This window comes from Capra hircus, chromosome 1, assembly GCF_001704415.2.
Source record: "Capra hircus breed San Clemente chromosome 1, ASM170441v1, whole genome shotgun sequence".
Taxonomy (NCBI): Eukaryota; Metazoa; Chordata; class Mammalia; order Artiodactyla; family Bovidae; genus Capra; species Capra hircus.
In genome coordinates, this window is record NC_030808.1 from 149,453,362 (window position 1) to 149,475,147 (window position 21,786).

The following is a 21,786-nucleotide window of genomic DNA, read 5'->3' on the forward strand; positions in this document are numbered from 1 at the left end:
AAACTTACCTAGGAATTGGCCTGAAGGCCCATTGTTACTCAGCAGTATTGGAATCAGCTATGCGAAGGGGAGAATTTGAAGACAAGTTTTAGGATGCATGGGATATGTTTGAAAGAAGGCTATTTGCTGAATAAGATACAGACATTTGAAATAAAGGATGTGGGCATATAGGAAAGGTAAAGAAATGAAATTCAATAGAATGGATAGGAATGAAAGAGCAAACGGATGAGCAAGAATTCTTAGTACTTAAATCCGTCCCAGCAAAACCTCTTCAGTAATTTGTTGTGACTTCCAGGATGAAGACCACACTCAGGACCCACTGTCTGGATGACCTGGCTCCAGCTGATTTAGATGGTCTTGTCTCCCATGCCTTGGGATTCATGTCTTTGGATGTCTGCTTCTGGGCCAGCCATCACCCCTTTTCTTTTCGTTAACTTCTTTTTCTCCTTCATTTTCAGTTCAGTTATCACTCTTGTCAGGTAAAGCAGACCCCCGCCCCAGTCACCTCTTCTTTTTTAATAACTCATGTTTTCCTGTCCTTTTCTTCCACACGTTTATCACAGTTGGTAGTTTTTTTTAGTGCTTGTTTTATTCATCCCCTCCAGAGAGCAGGGGCCGTGGTGTTTTGCACACCTCTCCCGCCTGCTGCCCCCGCCCCCGCCATCGAAGGCATCAGCAAGTTTTTGCCATATATGGTGAGTCCTGAAACAGTGAGCTGAGTTTTGATGCTGGTCTCAAGGACTGAATGATTGCATAAGGGGGCTGTACATTTGGAGTAAGAGCTGAACAGGGCATGTAGGAGCCCTAAAAAAAAGTGACCCTTTTAAAGATTAGATTGGAAAAGTATGTAGCCGGTAAGAAGGCCAAGTCACTCAGGGATTAGTGTAACAAGTGTGTGTAGAGTAGCAACACCTACTAGCTCTTAGAAACTTGGCATTGTATGATGGAGTGGAAGGATGGTGCCCTCTTTATTAAAGGAGTACATAATTTTAGTAGTTTATTGAAGTAGATACAGTCCTTAGTGTTCATTTGGAGTGATCATTTGGAGTTTTATATTGTGGAGGGAACCAGCCTGGCTCTTCTTTATAATTTTTAGCCAGCAAAGTGCGGTTCATTCAACAGTTACATCTGGAAAGTCAGTCCAGCACCAGCAGTAGGTGTCGGGTTCACATTTAAAATAAGTTCTAGCTTTGATGTCATTTAAAAAGTGATGGAAAGGTAAAGAAAGTTGTTTGTTTGGATACTTTTTGGCTTTACTTTTCCTTCACAGAATAAGAATGATTGAGGGAAAGTTTATTGTATGGATGGATTTTCAAAAGAATTGACTCTTGTAGTTAGGAAACTGTTGAGGCTTGTCAGGTGAATCATCTTTTTAAAAGCTTAAAAGGGATTTGTTTTAAAGTAGTTCTGAAATCTTTCTCAGTGACTAGTTTCTGTAGTAAATATTTAGAAAAGCAAATATTCAGATTTTATTTTTTTGGCTCTTCGCCTGGGCCCATGCCAGTCCCTTGGGACATAGCTGTGACTTACATGGACGTACATGGTACCTGCCCTCTTGAAGCTCTTCAATAGTTAGTTAGATTGAGTTAGAGCTCATTCAAGAGAACGCTAATAAAAGGAAACATGGCTTGTTGCCTCCATCCAGCCAGCCATCCCATTGTCCATCTATTTATGCATTCCTTCAACTTAGTTTTGGTGGCAACATGTCTTTAAGCTTCTTGTTGCTTTATTTCTGGTAACATAGGGACTAATCTGCAATGGAGGGAAGTAAATTTGCTTAAGATTAATCATAGTATTTAATAAAAAACCCAGTGAACAGTTAAAGGCCCTGAAGTTAAACATTGAGAGAGAAAAGAAGAAGGAACATAGGACTTCTATAACCTGTTACTTGAGATAGATGAAAGTTCTGGTACACTGATGGCTGGACGGCATCACCGATGCAGTGAGCATGAACTTGGGCAAACTCCCAGAGATGGTGAGGGACAGGGAGGCCTGGTGTGCTGCAGTCCGCGGGGTCGCGAAGAGTTGGACACGACTGGGTGACTGAACAGCAACAGCAAGCTGGGACTCAGGAGGATAATGATTATGATTCCAATGCAGAATAGAAACTCAGATCTTCCACTTGTTGACATTGACAGACTTTTAAAAAAAGATGTTCATGTAAGCCAGTGAGTTTCTCCTATTAAAAAGTAAGCTACTATTTGATGGTAACAGGTCAGTTCAGTCATTTAGTCGTGTCTGCCTCTTTGCGGCCCTATGGACTGCAGCACGCCAGGCCTCCCTGTCCATCTCCAACTCCTGGAGTTTACTCAGACTCATGTCCATTGAGTTGGTGATGCCATCCAACCATCTCATCCTCTGTCCTCCCCTTCTCCTCCTGCCCTCAATCTTTCCCAGCATCAGGGTCTTTTCCAGTGAGTCAGCTCTTCGCATCAGGTGGCCGAAGTACTGGAGTTTCATCTTCAGCATCATTTCTTCCAGTGAATATTCAGGACTGATTTCCTTTAGGATGGGTGGATCTCCTTGCTGTCCAAGGGACTCTCAAGAGTCTTCTCCAGCACCACAGTTCCAAAGCATCGATTCTTCAGTGCTCAGTTTTCTTTAGTCAGACTCTCACATCCATACATGACTACCACAATAGTAGCTACTATTAATTGATTGCCTGCTATGGGCCATACACTGTACAGATTCATTATCACTTATTTTAATATTAGCACTAGCACTGGAAGGTGGTTGGTAATATCTGTTTATAAGTTAAAAAACTGCGGTGCAGGGAGATAAATTTGCTTAAGGTTAATCATAGTATTTTGCATATGCTGCTTCTAGATAATAAAAAATGCAGTGAACAGTTAAAGGCCCTAAAGTTAAATGAACGTTTAGAGAGAAAAGAAGAAGGAACGTAGAGCTTCTGTGACTTGTTAATTGGAGAGCTAGATAAAAGTTGTGGTATGCTGGGATTCATACTTTGTGCCTCTAGTTCATGAGTCTTTAAGATGATAAACCAGAACATCTGATAGCTTTCTACATTTACGGAATTCTTTACCTTAAGAATCTCGGTGAGAGGGAGGTAGATGTCTTCCATTGTGAAAGGCAGTTGCTCACTTTCTCTGCATTTTTGGGACTTAGAATGCCCTCATATGACCTGGGGCCTCCATTCCAGCACCTCAGAAGCGGTGATTTGCAGAAGCAGGCCCTAGCAGAGTCCATGTCCGCATAGGAGGAGGATGGCCGTGGTGTCTCTTCTGGAGGCCGTCAGTGACAGATCAAGTCCTGGCACTTCGTTCCGGTGTCCGTGGTGTCTCTGCAAGTCACAGGGACCGAATCCTGTGTTGTCTCCACTGGACCACATCTGTGGTTTGCTGTTTGGGTGTTCTTAACTATACGGCCTTCCAGCCTGGCCCTCCTGGGGTTTTCTGTGAGTTGCCTAATATGCTTTAATAACTTCCTTTTCAGTTTCAACAAAGCCAGAGTTAGTTTCTTTTGTTTGCAACTAGAACCTTTACTGAGATGGTGCCAGTTTCGATAATAGACGATTTGAAGGAACTCTCTAGAGTCAGAGTCATCTGTGTCTAGATTAGAATTTACTGAGTAGAAGAGTTCACAGTATGTATTAAATGAAATACTCGTAAAACATTTTGCTTATTGATTTAATGATTTTACTGAATTCGAGTGCTTATTCTCGGCCAGGGTATGTTCTAGGTGTTGGATATTCAGGGTGGCGGTGTAGGTAAGATCCCTGTGCTCACAGAGCTTATGTTCTCTTGTGAAGTATAGAGTAAGCAAGGAAGCAACCAACATACTGACCAGGAGTGATCGATATTGTGATAAAAGTAAAGATGGGGTAAAATGATAATGGGGCTTCCTTGATGGTTCAGTGGGTCAAGAATCTTGTCTGCAATGCAGGAGACACAGGAGATGCAGGTTGTATCCCGGGGTCGGGAAGGTGCCCTGGAGGAGGAACGGGCGACCTGCTCCAGTATTCTCGCCTGCAGAATTCCATGAACTAGAGGAGCCTGATGGGCTACATACAGTCCAGGGGGTCGCAAAAGTTGGACACAGCTGAGCGACTAACACGTTCTAAGTTATAATGATGTATGTGTGTATGTTTAGGGATTACATCTGATAAAACGTTTACTTAAAAATTACTGTCAGAAGTCTTGACTTCTGCTTTTTACTGTGGGGCAGTAACTTTCTGAAGTTACCCTCCCAGCATAAACAGCTAGGAAGCTGGACAAAACACGTGGAACAACTGGTTTTGGATAGTAAACAATAGGCAGTTCAGAACTGTGATGCCTAACAGATGGGAAACAGACGTGGTGAGTCCTGTGATGGTCCAGCTTTCTGCCTGGAGGCAGCCTTCAGATCTCGTTGCGGGGATGTGCGTGTGTTCTCAGAAGCGTCTGACTCTCTGCGACCCCGTGGACCATATCCTCCCAGGCTCCTCTGTCCATGGGATTTCCTGGCAAGAATACTGGAGTGGGTTGCCATTTCTTCCTCCAGGGGATTTCCCGACCCAGGGACCCAACCCGCATCCATTGCGTTGGCAGGTGGATTCTTCACCACTGAGCCACCGAAGGAGATCCCAGATAAAGGCCACAAGTTGAGGAAAGAGAGACTGGAGTTGAGGAAGGCCAGAATGGTTCTGATGGGAGGAGCAGAGTTCTGAAAGAAGGCAGGCATGCAGGGAAAGAGTTCCATAATCTTCGTGATCACCGTGAATGTTGACTGAAGGCTGGTCTGTGGGACTGCAGGTACAGAGGACTGGCTGTGAGTTTATACTTGGAGATTTGACTCTCTGGGGTGGGGTGGGGGGTCAGCACTTTTCACCTCTCTGTTGTTCAAGGGTCACCTGTAATTTGAAAGGAATGTAATTGCTTGTCCTTACAGAGGCCAACACTCTTTAAAGAAATGTAAAGAAAGCCAGCACTCAACAATGTAAAAATGTCCAGTATCCAATCAAAAATTGCTGAATGTGTGAAGATGTAGGTTAATGTGACTTATAATTGGGGTATCAGTAAATTGAAACCAATCTAGAATTGACACGTTAGGATTAATGGGCAAGGACATGAAAGCAGTTGGTGTATTCCATCTATTCAAAAAGTTAGAAATTATGAAAGATATAAAAAGACCCATGTCAAACTTTTAGAGGCGACAGCTAAGATGTGGAATGAGAAATACATTGGATGGCATTAATGGCAGATTAGACATTCCAGAAGAGAGGATTAGTAAACTTGAAGACATAGAAAACTCAGTCAGTAGAAACAAATGATAAGACAATGGAATTAGCAAACAAGGTTATTAAAGTTGCTATTAAAGTGGTTATTAAAATGCAGGGTCAAATGTCAATTCACTGTGTTGTACACCTGAAACTAATATATTTCATGTCAAATATACCTCAATAAAAAATACAAGTAAAGCACAGGGTCAGATTGTGGTTAATGTTGACATTTTGGTACATGAAATTTTTCTAAAAAAGAGCAAATTGTGACTGCTAGCCTGAAGTTGGCTTGTTGTGTAGTTAAGAGTAGTTGAAAATTATTATTTCAGCAAAGCACCAAGATATGGCAGAAGAACTTTACTGTGCAACAGTGTGCTCATTATACTTGATCTGTAACAGTATTACCATAAAGCTAGAAACGGAAAGCATGCTTTTATGGCCTCACAGTGTCTGTGGGTCAGATATACGGGCACAGCTTAGCTTAGTTGGGTCTTAGGACAGCGGTCATAAGGTTGACGGTGCTGTGGTCTCACCTGAGGCTTCCCTGGGGAAAGGTCTCTGCTTGTTTGACGGGTGCCAGCATTCAGCGCCCTCTGTGATGTTGGACCGAGGGCTGCAGTTTCTTGCTGCCTGCTGGCAGGCACCCACCCTCAGTTCCTTGGGTTGTGGTCCTTTCCTATCGTGGCCACTTAACTTGCTCCAAGACGGTGAAGGAGCGAGTCTGCACACTAGACAGCTGCGTGGTCTCCTGCCTCATAACCACAGAAGCGCCATGCCTTCCCCTTGCTTGTGCGCTCTTGGTTAACAGCAAGTCATGGGTCTTGAATCAAGGGAAGGGCCCGTGGAAGGGCCTGGCAGCAGATGGCTGTGTGGTGGGAGCCACCTCAGAGTCTGTCCCTGCGGACGGTAGAGGGAGGTGGAGAGTGCGTTTCCTGGAGTCTGCGCCAGGCATCTGGCTTTGAATCCCAGCCCTGGAAGCGTCTCTGAGCCTCAGTTTCCCTGCGGGGATAGTCTCTGCCTACTGTTGACAGTGTGTGAAAAGGGCGAATGCTTGTCATCAGTTAAATTCTTTCTTTATAGTACTGTTCGTTAGTTCTCAATAGATGAGATCTTCAGTCTCTTTTTGCTTCCTATGAATTTTTTAAAGTATTTATTCTTGGTTTTAACATGCAAATAATCAAAATTGAATGCCTGCTGAAAGGCTTGTGAAGTAAAGCCTGTCCCTGGGAACAGCCCTCCTTACTCCTCCTAGTCCTGCCCCCTAGAGCTGTGCTTCCTGCTTTTGGATGCTAGTGCTGAGACCACGACCCAAACTGGCTTCCGGGTAGCTCACAGTTGGAAGTCCAGAGGTAGGGTGGATTCTTCAGCTAATTGGTTTTGTGGCTTTGCTGTGGCTCATACGGTAAAGCGTCTGCCTACAGTGCGGGTAGACCCGGGTTTGATCCCTGGGTCAGGAAGATCTCCTGGAGAAGGAAATGGCAACCCACTCCAGTACTCTTGCCTGGAAAATTCCATGGACGGAGGAGCCTGGTAGGCTACAGTCCATGGGGTCGCAAAGAGTCGGACACAACTGAGTGACTTCATTGTCAATGTCAGTGACTTCAGGGTCCTGAGTTTCCATCTCCCCTTTTAATCTTTGGCCGGTTACATCCTCAATAAGATGCCGGAGTTTCAGAGTAGTACCCAGGTACAACAGTGTCTAGAGAAGGAAAATTATCTTTCATGTAGCTGTATAAGAATGTGGAAACTTTGCCTAGAAACACTGGCAGACCTGCCTCCTGGCTTACAGGCCTGTTTCTGAAACACTCACTAGGAAGGGAAACGGAATGACATTTAGACCAGTTGGACACACGCGTGGAACTGAGTGCTTTCCCTGAGCACGTGCCTAAATGGGTGAGTGTGCAGAAGAGTTCTGGACAAAATTGACTTAGGTTACAGTGGAAAAGGGGGAAATTGGAGGCTGGGTGGGTAACTCTGACCCTACTCTGGTATTTGACGTAAGATTTAAGACGCTGTCTATTGGTTTTCTGAAGTGTGTGTGCTCAGTCTTGTCTGACTATGAACCCGTGGACTGTAGCTCGCCAGGCTCCTCTGTCGATGGAATTCTCTAGGCAAGAGTACTGGAATCGGGGAGTGGGTGTCATTGTTTTAAGATAGACTGACGTCTTCCATCTATCCGTTGTAGTTACACGTATGTTTTCGTAGAGTGTATTCAGTGTAGTGTTATGGTTATGTAAATCTTGTTCACCGTGGAGGCAAATTGTATACTGTGATTACATTTCCCTCCTTGTATAATTTTGTTTTTCCCGTTTTGTTTTCCTCCTGTGGTTTTGTTTTGCTTTGTTTTCTAGGTCCTCCTGTTAACTTTCCCCATACCTTCTAATAGCCTCTCTGTATAGTTTTGCACAAAGATTAGATAATTAGTTGCCCTATGCCTCATTCTCACCCACCCCACCCCCTTCCTTAAGGGCCCCTCCATCAAACCACTCCTATATGGGAATTAAATGTTGTTGATTTAAGTGCGGTTGATTTAGTGTTGTGTTTCTGCTGTATCGCAGAGTGAGTCCCTTATACATACATGTATGTGCTCTCTTTTAGGGTCTTTTCCTATGTATGTCGTCGTTTAGCTGCCGAGCCGTGTCCGACTCTTTGCGACCCCATGGACTGTAGCCCACCCAGCTCCTCTGTCCACGGGATTTCCCAGGCAAGGATACTGGAGTGGGTTGCTATTTCCTCCTCCAACTTTTTTCTTTCATTTTGTCAGCACAGCTTTTAGACTTCCCGAGAAAGAGTGCATGAGAGGTTAGTTTTTTGAGACATCATCTGAAAGTGTCTTTAAATCTGTTTTCTTTAAGGAGTAAAAGTTTTGACTGGGTATAGAATTGCAGTTGGAATGTAATTTTTACTGAGAACTCTGAATGAATTGCTTTATGCTTTTCTAGCTTCTTATAGCAGATATAATTTGTATTCTCGGTTCCAAAAGTATGGAAAAGTCAGAGGACATAATGCACTCTCATGTAACCATTACCCGTCTTCAGCAGTCGTCAGCTCATGGCCACTTTTTAAAAATTTATAATCCTGTCTGTCCCTCTTCCTTTTCATTTCATACAAGCAAACCCAGATACATAATTTTACTTGCGAATATTTGTCTCTCTAAAAGATAAGGGCTCGTTTGTGAACTATAACCCTTGTAGTAATATCATACCTTTAAAAGATTAAAAATAATTCTTCAAATATCCAGTTTAAGTTCAAATTACCTTGATTGCCTCATAATTATATTTTAAAACAGTTTATTCAAATTAGAATCTTAAGTAAGGTCCATAAATTGTCATTGACTGACAAACCTCTGAAGTCTCTTTTAATCTGTTGGTGTTATTTTTTTCCCTTGAGTTTTATTTGTTGAAGAAACTGTGTCCTCTGTCTTGAAGTTTTCTATTGCCTGTGCATTGCTGAGTAAAACCCTGTGGTGTCATTGACGTGTCCCCGTCCCTTGCAGTATATTTCCTATATGTGGCAGTGAGATCTAGAGACTTGATAAGATTCTGTGTGTGTGTGTGTTTTTTGAGAGGTGGAAAGTAGGGAGAATACTACATGGGTGGTATGTTATCTTTAGGAGGCATAAAATATCTGACTCTGTGATGCTAGTGACTAGTAAATATCAATGTGGATCCATTGATTTATTTGAGATTTTGGTTCTTTTTATGTGAACCCTCCCACTCCCCAGGAGTTTTGAGGATCTGATCTTCATCTGTACTGTTCGGAAGTTTTGTAGTGTTGCCTTGAATATTTTTTGTTTATTTTTTACCCTTATTGGGGGATATTTTTCAACTTTTCATTTTCCATCAGGATTTATTTTTTGTGTTCTCTGCTCCCTACCCCGCCCCCCCGCCCCCGCCCTTTCTTTCTTTTCGTTAGTATTTTGTTTTTACTTCATGGTTTCACATATTCTTTTACCTCTTCAGGCACATTCATATTATGATTAATTGCCTTTTTTTTCCCCTTCATGGCATTGTCTCCATTTCCTGCGGAGTCTTGTTTTTCTGCTTGCTTTGATTTCTGTCTTTGAGTTTTGGCAGCTTTCCTCAAATATCTGGCCATCCCTGGGCTCGTGGCTTTCGTTTAGGAGTAAGTGGTGATAAAGCTGAAAAGAAGCTATTTTTGCGGGTGAAGCTTGCTCACTGAAGGCATATTAGTGTGGTGCTTGAGGGACCTGTAAGCGTGAGTGCCCTTGTTTTACTCCAGGGCTCTTGTTGATGAGCCGCTAAGTTGTGTCCGACTTGTTGCTACTCTGTGGACTGTAACCGACCAGGCTCCTCTGTCCATGGGATTTCCCAGGCGAGAGTACTGGAGTTGGGTGCCGGTTCCTTCTTCAAGGGATCTTCCTGATCCAGGGATCAAATCTGCATCCCCTGTGTTGGCAGGTGGATTGTTTACCTGCTGCTGAGCCACCGAGGAAGCTCCTTGCAGTCTTCCGCCTCACCTGTTCTCTTGTGCTTGGTCTCTCCACGGGTAGAGTCTCTGTGTGTTTTCCCCAGAGAGCGTGCATGCCTCTGGTCTGTTTGGGGACATGATAGTTGCCAGCCCGGATAGGATTTGGGTTGCAATATGGGGTTTTACTGCATTTAATTTGCTTATTTGTTGAAATGAACTCAGATAAGTTGCAGGTAGAATATAAATAACTTTTATTTCTTGAATCTTTTGAGATAAAGTTGTTGACATGAAGTCTCTTCTTTGTTGAATCTTGTAGTGCATTTTTCCTATAAACAGAGACGTTCTCTTGCCTGACGACAGTACAGCCATCAGAGGCAGAAATTTAACATTGATATATTACAGCTGTCTGATCCTTAGGCCTCCATTCAGCTTTCAGTCGTTGCCCCAGTGGTATTCCTTTATAGAAGGATACAGTCAATCTAGGATCACCTAACACCTTTTGTTGTCATGTCTCTCCAATTCTTGATCTACAGTAGTCCTTCAGCTGCTCTTTCTTTTATGGTATTGATATTTTTGAAGACTACAGGCCAGTTATTTTAGAGAGTCCCTCTCAATGTGAGTTTGTCTGATGTTTCTTTACTAGATGTAAGCTGAACATCTTGGCCAGGAGTGTCATGGAAGGGATGCTGTGTTAATTTCAGTGCGTTTTGTTAGATGGTGTATTACTGATTTTCAGTTTGTGCTGTAAAAAATATTACCACAAGTTCAGTGGCTTAAAAAAACACACATTATGTCACAGTTCTGAGTTCAGAAGTCCAAAATGGATCTGCTCTGGGCTCAAGTCTTGGTGTTGGTAGGGCTGCATCCCTCGTGGAGACTGTAAGTTCATGTGCCTGCCCTCTCCTGGTTCTGGGGGCCATCTGCTTTTCTTGGCTTGGGTCTCCTCCTCTTTGCACAACTGGCCACTGTGGACCTCGCGCACCTGTGCTGCCGTCTCTCTCCTCCCTGCTCTCACTCTGGAGGGGTTTTGTGATTTCACTGGGCCCACTGGGGTCATTGAGGTTAGTCTCAATTTTAAAGTTATGTGATTGGCAAATTTAATTTCTGTGCAGCTGTGATTCCCCTTTGATATGTAAAGGAACACGTTCACAGGTGCCGAGGGTCAGGTTGTGAAGCACGCTTGGGCGGGGCGGTACCGTGCCTACTGCCGGGGGCATATGATTTCCGTCGGTACCATTATTGATAACATTCACTTTGATTACTTGATTATGGTGGTGCCTTCAGACTCCTCCATTTTAAAGTTACTTTTCCTCCCTTTTTGTAATAAGTATTTTGTACAGAGATACTTTGCGACTGTGTAAAATATTGTCGGTTACCGACTTTTAACGTGTTCACTTGTTTTGTATCACTGTGGGTACCTGATTTTCTGTTTCATGCAGTGGGTTGTAATCTATTACTGCACTGATTTTGGTGCTTCACTTGCCCCAGATTTCGCCAGGTTGACTTCTGTGTCCTTTTAGCCTATCTCTGTCATTTTTTGGAGCTCTTCCAAGCTTATCTTAAACTTTTGTCTCAGCCTTGGAGTAGGCCATTTTTCCAAGAAGCTCCTTCCCCCCTAAAAAGTCTTTATTTTGAAATGATTATTTCACATTTCAAAACTCATGGGAAGTTGCAAGGATGCCCCGTCGGCTTCCTTTGGTGGAATTTGTGTAGCCTTAGCACAGTATCAAAATCTGGGCATCTGATATATCTGGTACATTTCTGGTAACTGCATGCCTTATTTCTTTAGTTTTTAAACTTGCATTTGTGTGTGTGAGCATAGTCTTTTGTAACTTTTCTGTTCCTTGTATAGATTTGGGTAAGCTAGTCCTACAGTCAAAGTAAGAGAGCTGTTCTATCACTTTAGAAGAATGCTTTTTGCTACCTGTTTGTATTCCCAATACCCCCTCCACCGTTTTGTTTATTCTCCGTGTTTGTAGTTTTGTCACTTCAGTGTGTGAGATGAGTGGAATCATACAGTATGTAACCTTTCTAAGATCAGCCTTTTTAACGAAGCGTAATGCCTTGAGGTCCGTTTGGTGTTGTGCACAGCAGTAGTTAATCTTTCTTATTGCTGAGTAGGGTTCTGTTGTATGCTTGTACCAAGTTTGTTAAACCATTCAACTATTGAAGGGCATTTGGATTGTTTCGAGTATTTTGTATGATATTGTGAATAAAGCTGCTGTGAATGTCTGTGACAGATGTCTGTGCGGCGTCCTCTGCGTCAGGGGGTGGGGTCTGCGCGTGCTGCTGGGCCCCATGCTGGGCGTGTGTGCAGTCCTCTAGGCACCCCCAGAGTCTCCCCGTGGTGTGTGTGCCCGCTGTGTTCTCAGCAGCGCCGCACGAGGGGCCAGTTCCTCGGCATCTGCCCACCTTCTGGTATTATCACCCTTTTATTCAGCTGTGGGTGTCGTGCTCTACTGTGGTTTCAGTGTGCATTTTCTTAATAACTAAGGATGTTAAACGTCTTTTCATTTGCTTGTTTGCTTTCTCTGTCTCCTCTTTGGTGAAATATCTGTTCATGTCTTTCGTCCATTTTCTGATTAGGTTTTTTAAAAAAAACTTTGAGTTATGAGAGTTCTTTATGTGTTCTGGATACAAGGTCTTTTTTTTGTTGGATATGTGATTCTCCCTGTCTGTTCCTGTTTTTTGCTTCCTCATTACAGTCTTTTGTTTTTTTTCCAGAGTAAAAAGTTTGAATTTTGACAGAGTCCAGTTTATATTAAATTTTTCTTTTATGGGTCATGTATTTGATGTCAAGCATGAGAACTCTGCCTGGAGTACTGGTTTCTTTTCCTGGAGAATGGTTTTTAGAAACTGAAATCTGACCATTAGGTATGCTCATTGCTGTTAGGGTGTGGGTGCTCCCCAGGTCTCTGGACATAGAGAATATGTGTGTGTCCTCATAGGCCCTTCCAGGTTTCAGGATTCGTTCACCATTTTCCTTGGTATCTTCAGGTGTAGACACTTACTGTGTGCCTTTCTTCATTCTCCTAAGTCTACTACCACTGTCCATGATTTTTCGTTACCTAAAAATTTGACCATTACTTTCTTCTGTTGTTGTTATTACTTTTGATGTCTTTACTGATTTTAGTTGGCTTTAATTTTCAGTGGCGCTTTGTGAGAATAGTTGTAAATGCTTGGATTATCCACTATTGAATTTGTACTTACTGAAGCTGTAATATTCCTTTTTTCAGACTATTTTTTGGTCTTTATTTCTTTACACTCTCAGCCCTGCTGTCTTCCTCCTTATACCTGCTCTCACCCTGATTGTGCTGTTTCTCCACAGCCTGTAACCATCCATGACTTTTGTTTCTAAGCAGTGAAGACCAGGTTTATTATTCAGGTCCTCCTTGTGGTGACCTCAGCTTGTCTTGGCACTCTTTGCCTGCAGCCCCCTGCGCTTGCTCCACTTAATGGCTCCTCTCAGTGGCTCTCATCCCCACGCATGTTTTGCTTTCCGCTCCTTCCGCTCTGTCTTCCTTCAGGCACACTGTCTCTGCTGTTTACACAATGCCTTCTGTAGAGCCCAGAGCTCAGCATAGTAGGCACCTGAGGCATCAAATGCACAAATGCTGCTTCCTCTAATATAATAATATCACCCAAGCTTTTTATTGCCTATTTTCATTTTCCAAACACTGTCATCATATAGCATCTCATTTAATTCTCAAAGCAGCTCTGTCAGCCATTACTCATGTTTAAGAAATGATGCTGAGTGAAATGTCCAAGGTCTAATTATAGGAGTAAAATTTAACATGTTTGCGTTCCTTGTTATGTGACAGGCCCTGATTTAGATGCTAAGGACACTTGGGGAAGAAAGCAGACACATATGCCCTCGGTACAGCCGATGTTAGAATGTTTGAATTCCAGCCCTTGTGGGGTGGGTTTTGGGGAAAGTCTTCATAACCTCAGTTACTCATCTCAGATGTCATCTCCTTTAGTCTTTCCTAACTCTCCTGGAAGGATGCATAAATGGGGTGGAAAGAATAGCTCTATCTTCTGTGTTCTCATTGGTTCCTTCTTGTGTTTGCATTGTGCCCAGTTTTCCTCTCAGTTCAGTTGCTCAGTTGTGTCCGACTCTTTGTGACCCCAGGGATTGCAGCACGCCAGGCCTCCCTGTCCATCACCAACTCCCGGAGTTTGCTCATATTCATGTCCATCGAGTTGGTGATGCCATCCAACCATCTAATCCTGTGTCGTCCCCTTCTCCTCCCGCCCTCAATCTTTCCCACCATCAGGGTCTTTTGCAGCGAGTCAGTTCTTCGCATCAGGTGGCCAAAGTATTGAAGTTTCAGCTTCAGCATCAGTCCTTCCAATGAATATTCAGGACTGATTTCCTTTAGGAGGGACTGGTTGGATCTCTTTGCAGTCCAAGGACTCTGAAGAGTCTTCTCCAATACCACAATTCTAAAGCATCAGTAGCATTTGTAAAATCACTATTTGTATTTGGGGCCTTGGCTAGATTGAGCAGCAGTGGGCAGGGATTTTTTTTTTTCCCCCCTGGTATCCAGGATGCCTGGCACAGAGTGTATCTTAATATTTCTCAGTAAGTGTTTGAACCCCTAATATAAAGACTTATCCATGGTTGTCATTTTCTACTGGCAGATAGCAGTTCTCTTTCGTTCTCATTACTGCCTCTGTGCGAGGATACAAATCAGTTTAAAAATCTCCACTCTGTATTCTTAGCCAGGAGGGTATATTCTCAGAGAGATTATCTGTAGGCAGCTTCTTAACTGAAGTTTAATAAGCTATTTTGTGTGTGGATGTGTATAGGTCTTTAGCCCGAAGATGGAGTCTTGACCCGCTTCTCTCCTCAGTATTAACAATCTTGTAGGAGTTCTGAGTTATTCGTTAAAGAAGTGTGCTGATACAAAATAAGATGTAAGAATTTACTAGCCTTTTTTCCAAGTTCAAGACAGTAAATTATTTTCAGATGTGGAGTGTTTACCTTCAAACATCTTGCAAACAGGTACATTTTAACTTTTCTTCCATGTTTGTTTGCATACAAAATATTGAGGTTATCTGTATTTATTTAGTGAACCATGTCAAAACTCAGAGGCTTAAAACAACCAATGCTCTTCTTTGCTCACGATTCTCCAATTTGGGCAGGCCTTGCCTCCATTCCACATGGTGTCTCCTGGGACTGGGAAGTCCGAGAGGGTGGATTCCAGCCCGTGTGGTGTCTGAGACATCTTTCTTAGATAACATATTTGTATGATTGCCCTGGGCTCTCTCACGGCATGGTCTTGGGGTGGTTGAACTTCATATGTTCAACTGGATTGAACTGGATTCTGGTGGTGCCAACAGCAGGAGCCACTGGGCCATCTTAATACTTTTCATGCCTGAAGCTGGTGTAGTGTCATCTTTACCAGATTCTTTGGTCAAAAGCAAGTCACAGGGCAGTCTGGATTCAAGCAGAGGAGACAGTATAAGGTGCAGACACTGGGCTGCTGCTGCTGCTAAGTCGCTTCAGTCGTGTCTGACTCTGTGCGACCCCATAGACGGCAGCCCACCAGACTCCCCCGTCCCTGGGATTCTCCAGGCAAGAACACTGGAGTGGGTTGCCATTTCCTTCTCCAGTGCATGAAAGTGAAAAGTGAAAGTGAAGTCGCTCAGTCATGTCCAACTCTTCGCGACCCCATGGACTGTAGCCTACCAGGCTCCTCCGTCCATGGGATTTTCCAGGCAAGAATACTGGAGTGGGATGCCATCGCCTTCTCCGGCGGACACTGGGCAGAAGTGGTTTATTGGGACCACCAAGGGGCATGGACTCCAGAAGGTTATCTGTCTAAAGTGGAGAAAGACCACTTTTCTGTTCTGTTTTTATTATCTAATCTGACCAGCGTATCCATTTTATAATGCAGTGATCTGATTGTATGTCATTTTTGCTATCACTACATTCAGATAGCTGTAATTTGTTGTATTCACTTAAACTGTGGATTGATCATTTTGGTAGGGCTTATAATTACGGAGATGTGGAGATTGAAGAGACAGTGGAGTACTTTATGGCTTACCTGGCTCCGAGTTGCACCTAAGTTCAAGTACCAAAACACTGGATAAGAACCCAGAGTACATACTTTGTGAAATAAGTGATGTGAACGTCCTTTGGGGCCACATGTTGCAGTCCATAAAATATCTCAAATATTTCTCCAGCAGCCCTGTGGTTATCCTTTGTCCAGGAGAAAGAAGAGACAGATAATTACATCTTCTGTAATGGCAGCTCAGGACTTATTTTTTTCTGCCTCCGAATAGATTTGTCCTTAATGCCCAGAATATGAAAGTGTTCATTTCATTTAAATGGTTCTGATCTCAATTCCATGTTGAGGCCGTCCTGTTAACTGGGTTTGAGGGTGACAGTGGAAGTTTGTCACATTCGGTGGCTCCTTGTGGCTCGTTGACCAGACACATCAGAGTTCTCTGGAAAGCTGAAAAGAAATGCAAGTGTTTGGGTCTAGCCCCAGACTCGGCGTATCCAAATGTCTGAGAAGGGGTCTGGGTGATGTGTAGTTTGCGGATCCCATTTTTAGGTTCTGCAGCTGCAGTCTCCAAAGGGGCGCTATCACTCCCCAAGGAGGGGAGACTGTTTTCAGGCATGGGGAGGTGAGAAAAATCTTAGCTAGTACAGTGCTTTGTGACCCCCCCATAATTCAACCCTATCTGACAAAGCCTTATTCCACAATTTTTCATTCTTCTCGTAAAGGAGAGATTTAAATAAAGCTTTCCTCCTGGGGATGGGAGTAAAGGAAAGGTTGAGAACCATTGTTCTGTAAGAGTAATTCTGACGTAGTACCTGTCCCACCACACCTGAGCCACCACCCCCATCCTGGAAAACGTAGTGTGTGATTTGGAGAATGTGTTTTTAATACTAAGGTTTTACCTATGCTAAATAGGCTTTCCTTTAAAAATCTTGACGGTTGGTGAAAGCAGTTTACTCCATGGTGTTTTTGCATCCAGCTAGATTGATCTTATCCTCACGGACAAAGCACTGTGAGAACGGACTCTTCTGGGATTCGGACGCTCTTCAGTTTTACATTAGCAAAAGCTCCTCCTGTTCTTGGGCTGGTTCACACCCAGCTCACAAGGATGCCTTATAGCCCAGGAAAGGACGTGCTCCTGTCCCTCCTGGGAGCCAGGCCTGTGTCCTGTGCGCTGCAGGCCCTGGGGGTTAGGGTGGGGGCAGAGGCGGGGCCCCGGCGCCCCTGCTCTTGGGGCAGGAAGAGTGTGGGCCGGCCACCGCTGCTCGGGTTTGCTGCTTGCTTTCCTCGCTTTGGATGGGGTACGAATGAAAGTGCTGCAGTTGTGGGCAGTAGTGGGAGAAGGGGGGCTTCCCTGGTGGCTCACACGGTAGATAACCTGCCTGCACTGTAGGAAACCCGGGTTCGAGCCCTGGATCAGGAAGCTCCCCTGGATGAGGGAATGGCAGCCCACTCTAGTATTCCTGCCTGGAGAATTCCATGGGAGCCTGGTTGGGCTACCGTCCACGGGTTGCGAAGAATTCAGACACAGCTGAGTGACTCACACACACAAAGTGGGAGAGGGAGAAGAGAAGTTTCTAATATATCACTTTCTGTAAAGAAAATTTATTTTGGTATGAGTATTTCTAGGTCCTTGTTAATGTCTTGGTCCTGGTTTTGGTTTCTGTGGCATTTGTCCAGGCTCCGGAGAGTTAAAGGCGTAGGACAGCCAGAAATCTAAAGGTTTCTGTAAACCTGCATTCAAGTGACAGCACATTGCTTGGCAACCAGCAGATGCTGGGGTAGGTGATTTGTTGACTCAATTAATAAAGTTAACCTAAACTTTATTTTTAAAAAAGTGTTGTTCTCTTTTCTGATTTCAGAATCTAATCTTAGCATAATATTGAATGGAAGGTGACCTGGAAAGTTAGGAGGCCCGGGGTCCAGTGTTCTTCCTATGCACCATGATTCTTAACCTCTAGACTTTCATGAACAATCTTTTAAAAGCCCTTCAGCGTGCAACATTTTAGTGTCAAACACCTTAGAAATGCCCTCAGCTGATGTCATCATTAGAGCGAACGGGTTCCAGTTGCCACCCAAGGAGTGGTGTATTCGGGTCCACAGTCAAGCTGCTGTAACTGGGAGCCAGCACTTCCATGGCTCTGAGAACATAGAATCCTCTCGAGGTGAACTGCTGGGTCGGCGAGGGCAGCCCCAGTGGCTTCTTCAGAGACAGGCATTTATTCTTCCTTGGTCCTTCAGGGTACCCTGGGGATGGGCTTCATCTGTGTTGTCCTTGCCCCATCTCTTAGGAAGGTGAAGGGACAGAGACATGTTCACTCCTTGTCTTAGAAGATCAGAAGCGGCAGCCATGCCTCCTTTTGCACTCCGTCTGTGAGGACTTGGTCATGTGGCCATACCCAGCTGCCGTGGAAGCCGGAAAGTGGAACCCAGCAGGGCAGTTGTGTGTGTGACAATGATTACGGAGGGAGGAGGTGACTGTCTTGTCTCTGCCGCAGACAGCGTGGAGGAAACCGTTTAGTTTCCTTAGTATCCTTTTGGGGGAAGCTTTTTACTGAATGTTTTTGTTTACCAAAAATCTTACGTTAACACAAAGAGGAAGTAAATTATTTTAGCATTTGATTAAAATGCTGAGTATATTTGAAAGGTATGTTCTGAAATTACTAGGAACATGAAACTAACCAGCTCTAACCGTTTAGACCTTTGTCTCCTCAAAGTACAAGCCAGGTAAAGAGTTGTTTAATCTTTGCTGCATTCTGTGTTACTGGAAACACTTAGGTGCACATTCTGTCACAAGTGACATCTCTTTCCCAGAGGAGTAGCACATAGTTCTCTTTGGTAAACTAGCCCAGCAGAACGAAGCTCTTTCTTAAATGCTGTCAAACCTCATGAGCTCTGAATTCTAAGAAGTTCGTAAATTTGGCTATGTGTGAAAATCACCTGGGGCCCTTGTTCAAAATACAGGTTCTGGCCCTACCGTTTGGAGGTTCTGATGGTTCTGTCTCTGAAGCTGAATTTTTAACCAGCCCCTGAGGGTGATTCTGATGCAGATGTCAGTGGTATGGGACCCACTTGCTTTGGATAGTCTACACCTCAGGTGTCTCAGATGTGAAAGTGCAAAATTATGTATCTACCGGGTTTTGTAGGGTTCAGAGAACGTGACACGAGTTGTACTTAAAATTGCTTCATAAGTTAAAACGTATTATCAGAAATGTTAGGTGGCGTTTTTAAGTCTATGCCAGGTATTGTGCTAATTTGTTTGGTAAATAAGGTTAAGTGCTCATGTCTCCATTTGGAAGTAAGCTGGGAAATTACTGTAAGATAGAAATCTAGACTTCTTGAACCTTGCCTAAGTGAACAGAGATTCTGGAAAAGTTAGCTGCTCAGCATAAGTTCCAGTATAGCACAAACCAAATAATTTACATACCTTTGTTTTAACATCGTGTTAAGACTTCCCTGGTGGCTCAGATAGTAAAAGTGTCTGCCTACAATGCAGAAGACCCGGATTTGATCCCTGGGTCAGGAAGATCCCCTGGAGAAGGAAATGGCGACCCACTCCAGTACTCTTGCCTGGAAAATACCATGGACAGAGGAGCCTGGTAGGCTACAGTCCATGGGGTCTCAAAGAGTCAGATACGACTGAGCCACATCACTTCTTCACTCTCTTCTTAAGTTACTGTGTATCAACTTGATGACTTCAATTAAATACATCTTCAGTGTCATCTGTGTGGGAAATTGCTTTGTTCTTTGACCTTGAATATGATACAGTCTCTGTTTGTAATGAAATTACAACCTGGTAGAGAAGACACGACTATTAAATCACAGTACCATTCTTAAGAGAATTTTCTTCTTAAGGGATGTATTCTACAACTGTTACAAGGCAGGTTCTGAATGTGATGTTCAAGTTCAGAAGTTAGGAGAGGTCATGTAAGGTGAAGAGCACAGCTTGAGACAGAAGGAGGGCTTCCCTTTTTCTTTCTGCCCCAGAGGGACCAGTGTCTGTCAGGGACCTGGACACTCCTCTCTCTCCCTGATCTGCGATTGTCGGGACCTTGTAAGGTAAGGAACAGGATAGAGAAGCTTGTGAAGGTTAAGGATGCGGCCCCTTCTCTGAAGTAAAGGGGAGCAGAACTAAATTTGATGATGCAAAGCCTGTGCTAGGCACATCCGCAGATCTTCCTAGCCAGCTGCAGCAGTTCCGTGGTTGAGAGGGGCAGTGCCCTTTAGTGGAAAGAGTATGGGATCTTAAAACCTAGAACAGGTTTGGTAAAAGAGAGAAAGTGAAAGTCACACAGTTGTGTCCGACTCTTCGTGACCCCGTGGACTGTACGGTCCATGGAATTCTCCAGGCCAGAATACTGGAGTGGGTAGCCTTTCCCTCCACCAGGGGATCTTCCCAGCCCAGGGATCGAACTGGGATCTCCTGCATCACAGGCGGATTCCTTACCAACTGCCCTAAATTGAGAAGCATTTGGTAATGTTAGACCCAAATCCGGCTTGTACACAGATGTTCAAGTAAGTGGCTTTTTTCCTGGTGAGATGACTACCCAGGACATGTCAGCCTGTTCCTTCTTTTCAGCATATTAGATGTGCCTTGGCTTTCACAAGGGCATGGTTGCTGCTTAACCCATTGAGATACTACGGTTAGAGCCCCGAGGGTGCATGATGAAGCTGCAGGGTGGAGAAAGGGGGAAGAGTGGTGTGGAAAACACGCAATAGTAGGAAATTTTGTCAGGAAATACAATCCAGGCTGATTCATTTGATGATGCACCAAAAGTTAGGGGTAAAGTAGTGAAAAGCCACAAATACAGTTTCTGCCCTCATGTCATTGACAGTGAAAGTTTGGCATTTTAGCAGTTGCTGTTTGCGATAGAACCTATGAAAGCTTTCTTAAAGTCTTCCAGATTGGATAGCTCCGTATTGGGTTTCACTGAGCATGAAAGTGATGGGGATTTTACGTTCTATGTCTTCCAGTGGTTATGTCTTTTTAAAGCTTGAAGGAACTCACAAAAAAGTAGTTAAGATTGTAAATCATTCCAAATGAGATGTTGATATTAAATTAGGCATACTCTTCCACATCCTCCAAGAATACAAATACAGACTGAAGCGTTTTTCATAGGTGATGTTTGTAAGTGTACATATTTTAAGATTGGAAATGTCTTTATCTCTTTGTATTAGTTTCCTGTGGCTTCTGTAAAAAATCACCACAGACTTAGTGATTTAAAAGAACAGGTGTGTGCTTTCATTGCTCTGGAAGTCAGAAGCCTTGGAATGGGCAGCCCGGAGCCAAAGCTGCAGTGTCGGTGGTGCGGGGCGCCTCCTCCTGCCGCGCTCCTGGCGGCTGCCGGCGCCCTCTGGCTTGTGGCCGCATCTCTCTGAGCTCTGCCTTCTCTCTGCTGGTGTCAGGTGTCTGCCTAGTGCGCGCATACGGACACTGGTAAGGCATGTAGGGCCCGCCCGGATCGTCTCTTCATTTCAGCATCCGTAACTGAACCTTAGTCACATCTGTAAAGACCTGTTTCTAAGTATGATCACATCTGTAGGCTCCAGAGATTAGGATGTGGATATTTTTTTGGAGAGTGACCTTTTTTAGCTTACACTCTGATAGATTGCAGGCAGATTTTTGGACAGAGGAGCAAAAATTGTGTGGACAGAGGAGCCTCAAGAGTTGGATATGACTTAGCGAATAAACCACCGCCACTGATACATTATATGGAAGAGTAGAGGCATGTTGCTTTTGAAATAGTAACTTTTAGATATTTGTAAGTATATTTCTAGTTAGAGTAGAAATTCATAGTGTATTATGCATCTTTTCAACGTTAGCTTGATTTTCAAATTTGGGATTCAAATTAGGCATTGCCCCACATTTTAGTACTTCACATGTCATTTACAATAATGGTTTTGAGCTACTAGTCTCTAAGAGTGGAGGTTATGGGTCTGGCTCAATCCGACAGTGATAATTTTTATTAGGATTTGTTAAAAATGAGTATTAATTTAGGAAAATGATTCAAATTATTAGAACACATTTTAGCAATGTAGGAATTTTAATGACTTTGTGCGAAGGTGCAGATTATAGAAGAATAGTGACAAATACACTATGATTACACTTTTCCTAAAATTGCT

The 21,786-nt window shown here is 43.7% G+C and overlaps 1 protein-coding gene across 5 annotated transcripts in view; it reads left to right on the top strand.

The window, feature by feature from the left end:
• DYRK1A (dual specificity tyrosine phosphorylation regulated kinase 1A) overlaps positions 1–21,786 on the top strand; it is a 145,013-nt gene that overhangs the window by 11,539 nt on the left and 111,688 nt on the right. Inside the window, exon 2 of one of the 5 annotated variants that reach the window (XM_018052834.1) lies at positions 7,817–8,020. The exons of the other annotated variants lie outside the window; for them this stretch is intronic. The gene's annotated coding sequence lies outside the window, so the exon portion shown is untranslated. The remainder of the gene's footprint in view (positions 1–7,816; positions 8,021–21,786) is intronic. 5 annotated transcript variants of the gene reach the window in all.